The sequence below is a fragment of the Silene latifolia genome, chromosome 1 (genome assembly GCF_048544455.1).
Source record: "Silene latifolia isolate original U9 population chromosome 1, ASM4854445v1, whole genome shotgun sequence".
Classification (NCBI taxonomy): Eukaryota; Viridiplantae; Streptophyta; class Magnoliopsida; order Caryophyllales; family Caryophyllaceae; genus Silene; species Silene latifolia.
The window spans coordinates 81936260-81946094 of record NC_133526.1 but is presented as its reverse complement, the minus strand read 5'-3'; the positions used below and the strand labels follow the sequence as shown (position 1 = coordinate 81946094).

Below are 9835 nucleotides of genomic sequence, written 5' to 3'. Positions count from 1 at the left end.
CAACATAGTACTTGGCCGGCGAGTGTTGGCTATTTATAACTTACCTCCATATGTGTGCATGAAAAGAAAGTATTTGATGTTGTTGTTGTTAATTTCCGGCCCTAAACAACCTGGAAATGATATAGATGTATATTTGGAACCTCTTCTAGATGATTTGCGATTGTTGTGGGATAGTGGGATAGAAGTATTTGATGCATATAAGAACGAAACTTTCAATTTGAGAGCGATGTTATTGTGTACAATAACTGACCATCCGGCTTATGGCGACCTTTCTGGACACACAGTTCATGGGAAAGAGGCTTGTCCATTGTGTGGGGAGGATATCGAGTCTGAATACTTGAAGTCTTCTCGTAAGTATGTGTATATGGGAAATAGGAGGTTCTTGTCTCATGACCATTGTTATCGCAAGATGCAGAAAGCATTCAATGGAAGACAAGAACTTCGTCAACCTCCTAGAATTTTGAGTGGGCATGAAGTTTATCAGAAAGTAAAGCATATTGAGATAGATTATGGGAAGAAGAGCGGCTCTAAATTGTCTACTCGTGGGTATAAGAAAAGATCCATATTTTTTGATAAACTTCCATATTGGCCGACTGGAGGTCGAGGCATTGCCTCGATTTCATGCACATTGAGAAAAATGTCCGTGATAATATTATCAATACCCTTCCGAATGTTCTGGTAAAACAAAGGATAACGCCGCAGCTAGGGAAGATATGAAAATTATGGGTATTAGGCTAGAGTTGGCACCACGGAAGAGAGGTAATCATACATTTTTACCGCCAGCAGCTTTTACCCTTTCACGGAATGAGAGAAAAGAGTTCTGTGCATGCTTGAATGGAATTAAAGTGCCACATGGTTATTCGTCGAACATCAAAAGCCTAGTGTCGATGCAAGACCTAAAACTCACCGGGTTAAAGTCACATGATTGTCACACTTTGATGCAACAATTACTACCTGTGGCTATTCGTTCCATTTTACCTGAAAAGGTAAGATATGCTATAACTAGATTCTGTCTCTTCTTCCAGTCCATATGCGAAAAAGTCATCGATCCCGATGACGCGGATTCATTGCAGGACCTTGTTGTAACCTCTCTTTGTCAGTTGTAAATGTATTTTCCACCCTCTTTCTTCACTATCATGATTCATCTGACCATTCACTTGGTTAGGGAGATTTTGTACCTTGGGCCCGTGTACTTGAGATACCAGTATCCTTTCGAAAGATTGATGAAAGTCTACAAGGACTATACATCTAATCGGTATCGTCCGGAAGGTTGTATTGCTAAACGCGCTATTTTAGACGAAGCTCTTTCATATTGTTACGCTCATCTCTCCCCTGAGGAGTTGATTGGCGTTCCTAAGAATCGTCATAGTGACTGGATGACCAGAAAAGGTATTAGGGGCCGGGTTGAAAAAATTGTGACACGTGAAATGTTGCATTTAGCACACATGTATGTGCTAAACAACGAAGATGAGGTGCAACCTTATATTCAACAATACAAAGATGAGCTCAAATACGATCACCAAAACAAGACTGAGAAGTGGATTGCGAACGAGCATACGAAGACGTTTCCAGAGTTGTTTTGGAATATTGTCTTACAGTGTACTGATCAAACTGGTGATGACATCTCTCCTAGGTTACTACGTCTTGGTTTAGGTCCAAATGCCAGGGTCACCTTTTACAACAGTTTTGCCATTAATGGATATACTTTTTACACCCGCGAGCAAGATGAGGTGAGCACAATGCAAAATAGTGGTGTGAGTTCTGAATTTGAGGCAATGCACTTTGCTACTTCAAAAGATAAAAAGCCTATTTGGGGAAAATGCCTTTATTATGGTGTTATTCAAGAAATATTGGTACTAGATTACATTGATTTCACAATGCCTTTATTTCGATGTAACTGGGTTGATAACAACATCCATTGTGTCCGAAAGGATAAGATGGGATTTACGTTGGTCAATCTGGGTAAGGTTGGCAATAATAAGGATGATCCTTTCATAATGGCATCCCAAGCTAAACAAGTGTTCTATGTCACCGATCCTATGGATAAGAAGTGGTCTGTTGTACTGTCTATAAGGAAAAGAAGGAGTAGTCCATCCGATAATGATGATGATGATCGGGATGTCGTTTTTGAGGAATGGATCGGTCTACCACCGTATCTTATTTCGACGATGTTGACAATGATCATGAGGACACTGAAAGCATCTATATGCGTGATGACCATGGTGAAGGTATTTGGGTTAACGAAGAAACTATGACATCCAAGAAACGCCCCGATCCCGAGATAGTTCATCAGGACACGGTATGCATGTATCTTTGGTGTAAGTTGTCTTATTTTCTTGATCTTATTATTAGATGTGGATGCTGGTGTTGAAATTGCTGAATAATGTTACAGTATATGGTGCTTCTGCTCTTACAGTATGTATTGTTACAGGTTTGGACTGTAATGGAATTACAGTAATTTTTAAAAAAAAAAAGAAGTTCGACAATAACAGCGGTTATATTTAAATTACCCGTTGTTAATACTTTCAACAACGGGTGTAGTACCTCTACCCGTTGTCAATTATTTTTTGTACATATTTCATTTTGGCGCAAATTTGGTGAAAATATATTACAACGGGTATATTTTAACCGTTGTAATAAACTTTTGACAACGGTTTACTTTTATTGACCCGTTGTTATTAACATATAACAACGGTTCTTGTTTGAGCACCCGTTGTCAATAGTTTGTCTTAATAAAAAACTAATATAGAAACCCATACAGCATGCCATACACAAACACACACAACATTATTAGTTCAACCGTTGGTATCCTGTGTTAATTCTTCTCTCTTCCTCGCTTTTTACATTCTCGCCGCCGTCGCCGTCCTTGATTTCGAAGCCCGATTCCGTTGCCTTCCCTTATCATCCTGCTTGTTCTCTTTATCATCATCATCAACAGGTATGTTCACTTTAATTTTGTGTTTCGTCATTAGGGTTTTAAGACGATCATCTTGTTTCTTTTTCATGCATCTGTTTGTTTTTCGTCTTCTTTGTTATCTTTATCATCCCGCATCATCTACTTTACTCCTCTTATCAGGGTTTAGGATTTTAGAAGCTCAATCTGTTGTTTTAAATTTTCATTCCTATTAGGGTTTAGGGTTTTAGATAATACTCTGCATGTACGTTGTTAAGTTGTTCATTTCCAGCTATATCATTCATATTTGGGTTTTAGGATTATCATGGGTGAAAAACGTAAAAGAAGTCAAAAGAATAATGAGCCTGGTGATAATAAGCCTGGTGAGAGGGGTGCTACGAAGTGCAAGAAAGTCCTTGCAGCTATAGCCGCTAAAAACACTGTTCCAAATAACATGGAGTGAGATGGGTTTCCCTCTTTTGGTCCAAATGCGGGTCTTTTCTCCGCTTGGATTGGTGCTTGCACAAGACAGTTTGTGCCTATCCATTTAGATGATGTTAGAACTTTGAATCCAAAATTGGCGGAGTTATACTTGGCTCGTGTAAAGGAAGGCTTTATTATACCCGATAAAAGCCATGATGAGTATTTAATGCATAAGGCAGCGGATGTCCACGGCGGTGGAAGTGTGGCGTTGCTAGGGATTGGTTGTATGTGGACAAGGCAACGGGGAGATGCGTAAGAGCCCACCGGAAAACAAGTGTCCCACCATCAAGCAGGAAGAATGGGATCTTTTCAAAAAGATGAGAACTGCGAGAAGTTTCGGGTTAAATATCCTCGCCTTTTAACGATTTACCTATCATTTTTTTAATTAATGAGTCCTTTATATAATCTTTTTATTATCTCATCTACTTGCGCTTTTATATAATTATTTGAAGGCCGTTAGCAGAAGAAATCGTGCTAACATTTCATGCAAGAAGGGGAAATTCTATGGTTCTCGAGGCGATTACAGAAAGATAGAAGAGGACCTCGTAAGTAGCATGCATTATTCCCCTGTGAGACTTTATTTTTTTAATCACACTTGGACTTGCATTGATACACATTTACGTGTATAAATGTTACCATGTTAATGTGTAGGTGGCAAAGGGAGTGAAAGAGGTGGATCGGCATGTAACTTATAAACAAGGGCACACGCCTAAAGGATCCCGGTCGTCGCATGACAAATATGATGAGGAAGTTTTGGCCAACATAGTAAGCATTATTTTATTAAGACGAGTTCATTACTAACTTTATTATTTTAGTCACAAATATAATTTGAAGTTTATTTAATATATTATAGGATAACGTATTGAAAGAGGTAGAAGAAGGGAAATTCACTCCCAGTGGTCGTAATGACGTTCTTGCTAGAGCGATCGGCCGACCCGAACATCCAGGTCGGTTGAGGGGCGTCCGTTACGAGGTTGGAGTAACGAAATATTATGGGAAAACGCCGAGATAAAGAAGAAAAGGAAGACTAAGTCCGAGAAGGCCGACATGGTAACATTTATTCTATTATTTTCATTTAAGTTCAATTCACATGTTATTGTTAGGATAAAAATTGCTGACATATTACATTCTTGGCAAGCGACTTGATTAATGGCATCCGTACTACTAAAGTGAATCTTTGGAGGTAAGCTTTCCGAAGAAGAAGTGAAGATGATGGAGGATGTCATTTCTAAAGGGGTAATAATAAGGTACAACAGATTGGTCAAGAGGCCGCTACTACCTTGGCAATACATGAGAAGGAAGTATCGGTCAACGAGATTCGAGAAAGATCGGTACCTAATAATGCTTTCCGAAGTTGTAACAACTAAAGCCGATCAGGTTCCTAATACTTCCTTATTTTTCTTTTGTTTTTTTTTTGGGTAAGATCAGGGGGTGTGTTCACTTTGCGGCTCTAATGCTATAACCCGACATGGTGCCATTGAATTGGTTAATTTTATTAGGTAAATAATGGGTCCGAAAAGGAGATGCAACTTGAGAAGACGGTGATGGAAAAAAAGCATACATCCCCTTCAAGTTAGTTCCCTGTTTTCATGTAAGGTATGCATGAAGTGTTTAATTAGTTAAATTTATATGAATGTTGAAGTTTGTGCAAAAATCGGCCTGAGACAGAAAGCGTTTTTGCAAAATCTTTTGAATGCTGAAGCGTTTTTGCAAAGATATAATAATGTATGTGTATATTCTTCAGGCCGTAAACAAGAGGCCAGTTATTCTTGCTGACCATAATATAATCGAAAAGCCACATGTGCGTGTTGGCCGGGGTCTCGTAGAAAACAAATGCAAAGATTTAAAACCGTAGTTATTCATGGCGAAAAACTTTTGCCGAATCATAGAATAGTAGAGATAACTACAGTCTTTCCAGGCCATGAAAACTTTCAAATCTGTCCCGATTCGTGACGACATTACCATTGGGAGATGCGCTTGGAAGTTTCATCCAATGGCCTGAAACTCACATCTACTTGGCGAAGATATCTCCGCCGCCTCAGCAGCCTAAGTCCCCACCAGTCTTACCTGCTACTACTACCTCATCATTGAAAGAGCAGGTTGACGAGGTATTTAATTAAGTACGCTTTTATTTTTATTACTCCAACTAGGATATGTTACCTTTGGATTTTTTATTATTTTAATTATCTACTACATGTGTAGGCTGGTGGTAGTAGCACAAAATTAAAGACTCATTCTTTCCCGGACCTGAAAATCAGGAGTTTAAACTCCACACAATATAAAGGGAAGGATTACATGCAAAAAGTAAGAACGGTGACGATGAAGAGACTGCATGAGGAGGCTGGCCATCGCATAGCCACCGAGCAATTGATAGTTATTCCGCTCGAGGAGGATATTCTAGGGGCTGAGCGCCAAGCACATCTATCATGGGATGTGCTAGCCGTATGGGCTGGCCTAGACCAGATTGATATCCAACACATATTTGTTTGGATGAAGTAAGTTTCTTAATAAATAATTTCATAGTCTAATATTCTGACTACTAGATAGTGTTTTAAATACCGGAATTAATACCGTAATAATGTAGGATATTGAAATTGAGAGTGATCCCCGAGAAGAATATTCCATCTGATCTATACGGATTCCTGTGCCCCTATGTTTTATCTTTATTTATTCCGGATTTCTCGTTCGAACAACGGGTAGATTATATTGCTCAGAATAGGCGACAACCAAGAAGCTAATTTTTGGCGCTTATAATGAAAAAGGGTAATAAACAAATTAATATTACGTTTCCCCCTACAATTGCATTTTCATACCTAATATATGTACTTGTTAATAATGATGATGTCTCTTGATGTAGGACTCATTGGGTGCTAGCGGCCATCATGCCGACAAGGAATAAAGTTTTTTACGGTTGGACTATTTACATCATCAACCAAGCGAGACTTTTAAGCACTTGATTAATATGTAAGTTTATAATACTTATTTATTTATAATAACATTTTCATTTTTTATTTATAGAAAAAAGCTCTTTCATATTTTTGCCCCTAAAAAAATTAGTTTCTGCCTCCTTTTTTATTTTTTAAACAAAGGGCCTTTAAGAAGAAAAGAGCAAACGAGCAGGATCAACCCACGGAAGATTCTGATGTTGGCCTTGATTTTATTACGATAACAGGGGTACGTGCTCAAATACAATAACATTAAGTGCAAAATCTGTGTTTAATACTAATACAATACCTAAAGTTCAAGATTCTGATGTGAGCCTTCTCTCGTCTGTTTTTTTATGTAATAATAGGCCCCTCGCCTTGACCGGATAGCATACAATGTGGATACTACGCTTGTCGGTTCATGTTGGAGATTATTAGGCGAAGATATCTCGTTATTCCAGAAAAGGTTAGTAATAATTTAAACATGTGTTTATTACTTTTTTTAAAATTAGAGCTAATGTTGTCTTGCTTGCTGCTATATATACCATGATGTTGCTAATGTTGTCTTGCTTGCTGCTATATATACCATAATGTCTTCTCTTTGTTTTTGCCGCAGTATGCAATCAACCAGTCACAACAGATTGAGCAGTACTCAAGTGTAGATATAGACGAGGTAAGATACATGTGGGGCAACTACGTCTTAGAATATATTAGAAATGCATGATACTCAGAGTTTAGATCAACTTATTAGTAAATTTTTTGTTGAAGTTAGGGAATGATTAGTTCATGTAAATTCAACTCCTTGTAAGTATATATATATATATGATGCAATTTCTTTGTTGTGGTTGAATTGAATCTATTGAGTTCGATGAACCCATTTGTGATTTATCTTGGTCTTTGGTATATGGTCTGTCACGACATATGCAGGTTTTTGAATGGTATGAAACAAATTTATTTTTTCAAAACAATAGGAGTTCGTAATAAAAACGGTTACTAAAAAAAACCGTTGTGAATACCTTTCACAACGGTTAATAAAAATAACACCGTTGTGAATGACATTCACAAATACCCGCGCATAATATTCAATAACAGGTTTTAAACGAAGAACCGTTGTTAAAAGTCTTCACAATTTTGAAGGTAAAGTTACAACAACGGTTGCTTCAACTAAGAACCGTTGTTACTAATAATTTCAACAACGGGTATGTACCATAAACCCGTTGTCAAAAGACTTCACAATTTTGGAGGGAAAGCTACAACAACGGTTATACATACGACAACCGTTGTTATATTATTCCCTCCAAATTTTTGAAACACTTTCCACAACGGAGAACACCCAACAACAACGGCTTTTAACCGTGGTGAATACTTTAGACAACGGTTTCACTAAATAACCAAACCGTTGTAAATACCTTCTACAACGGCCGCTTTAACAACGTCCGCTTTTTTATTTTACAACGGTTTTTACCCGTTGTTATAGGCTGTATCTGTAGTAGTGTTAGTCATAAAATGAATTCTAGATCTTATGCATGCAAACATAAATAAGATGAGAGAAGAAATCATTGTTCTTACTATATGATTTCGGTTTTATGGGCACTAACAAGATCTCCTACTTGTTAGTTCTTGAGCTATAATGAATATTAGGATGATCCTCCAAAATCCCAAAGTAGAGATTCTCCTCTTGATTGCACCCAAGATTATCCATTATCCCCACTAAATAATATTAGCTAGATATTAGTTTAGTAGTTTACCTTAAAATTGATTACTAATACTCATATATTACATTAATAATTTTAGTAATCTTTTATGAACAATTTGAATCAAAAATCTCATGTTTTTGATGAAGAAAAGGATGAACATGTGAGAGAAAGAGAGCTTTTGCATGTGAATGAATACAAGTGAATTAAGAGAATAAAATTCTCTCTATTATCCTCCCAAAACAGGTGGAGAGAGCATTGTGAGACCAATGCATGGTCTTTTCATTTACTTTTGTTCTTATTAAGTAAAGTAGGTGTAAGACTACTCTACATTATAGGTAATCATGGTGTTTTATTAATCCATTAAACAAAACACCCACTCACCCATACTACCTCCAATATTTCGGTCAAATGAGATCAAATGGACCTCTATATTATTTTTGTCAATTTGTCTCTTGTCACACAATATGTCACATGTAGTCTTATATATGTTATTAATTAATTTAATGCATATTCATCACATAAATATCATTTTACAAATTAATTAAATTACATGCAACAAATCGACTAGTGATACTTGATCACATAAATAAAACGGGTCATAAAATTATAATTCACAACATCTTGTAATTATAATTAACCATTCATCCTTATTTCTATCGTTTCTCAAACAATAAACAATTTTAGTAATAAAGCATTTTATTACCAAAATAAATCTTATTTAATCTCATTAAAATAAAAAATCAATATTCTCTCTCACAAATGAATTGTTCAATTTTAAGGAATTGATCAACTTGTATCGTCATACAATTAATCAACTTTACAGATAAGGGCATCATCCTTTAGGTGTGACCTTAAGGGATCAATCGACCACCACCGTCCCCACGATAAAGAACGTCAAACTCTAGCAAGCCAATCGTTACCGATTAATGTTGATCAGTTGACTATAAAATGAATCATCCCTTACGTATTCTTAAAATGAGATTTAAACACGTGATCAATATGATCAACAATTGTGATCGCATTATTGTCGGAGGACACATATTCCAACAGATTCATGCTTAAATTAATATGTTTTCATAGTTTATTTGCTTGCTTGTTGTGATCTCAACTCATGCACATGTTATGTTTGATGAAATGCGAGCCTATGAATCCTTGCATTTTTTACCCATCACCTGTCTTTTTAATGAGATTTGTAAGACATAAACCAACTCGAGTCTCATTAACCATGCATGTAGTTGAGTAGGGATGATTAAGTCGACTTGTAGGTGTTGTACAATCTAATCTATTCGGCTCCGGGACCCAAACTTTCCTAGGATTGTAAGATATAAACCAACTCGATCCATCACAACAATAATTGCTTGCTTATAATTTGAGAATATGTTTGTATGATCAATTCCCATAAATCCCCTATGACCCCATGACACCCTAGTGCCTTTTATCAATTGTTTACACCCCTTTTTAATCATCTTGCTTGTTTACTTTCATTGCTATTTAGTTTAGTGATCTTCTATTCAAACCCCAAATTGTGACACCCTTAGACACCGCTAGTTACAATTGAAAATCTCATCTCAATTCCCGTCCCTTGGGATCCGACCTTTACTTGCCTCTTTACTAATTGTAGAGTTGTTTGTCAAGTTATAAATTGTGTTTTGGTCTAGGTGCTCCTAACGACAAGTACCGAAAACTAAACCCTCCTAAGAGGTCACGACCATTAAGATTGGCCATCTATTCCCTATATGGATGAATAATATGGCTTGCTTTTCTTGCAAAAAAAATAGTATAATAATTACATAGTTTTCTAATACCGCTCTATATGACCTACCTATCACTATAAATAG

The 9835-nt window shown here is 36.7% G+C and overlaps 1 long non-coding RNA gene across 1 annotated transcript; it reads left to right on the top strand.

Moving 5' to 3' along the window:
• Positions 1 to 3859: 3859 nt before the first annotated feature.
• On the top strand, positions 3860 to 4317 carry LOC141595207 (uncharacterized). The gene is made up of 3 exons (XR_012522265.1): positions 3860 to 3921; positions 4028 to 4141; positions 4230 to 4317. It is a non-coding gene; the product is annotated as an uncharacterized LOC141595207 (long non-coding RNA).
• Positions 4318 to 9835: the final 5518 nt, after the last annotated feature.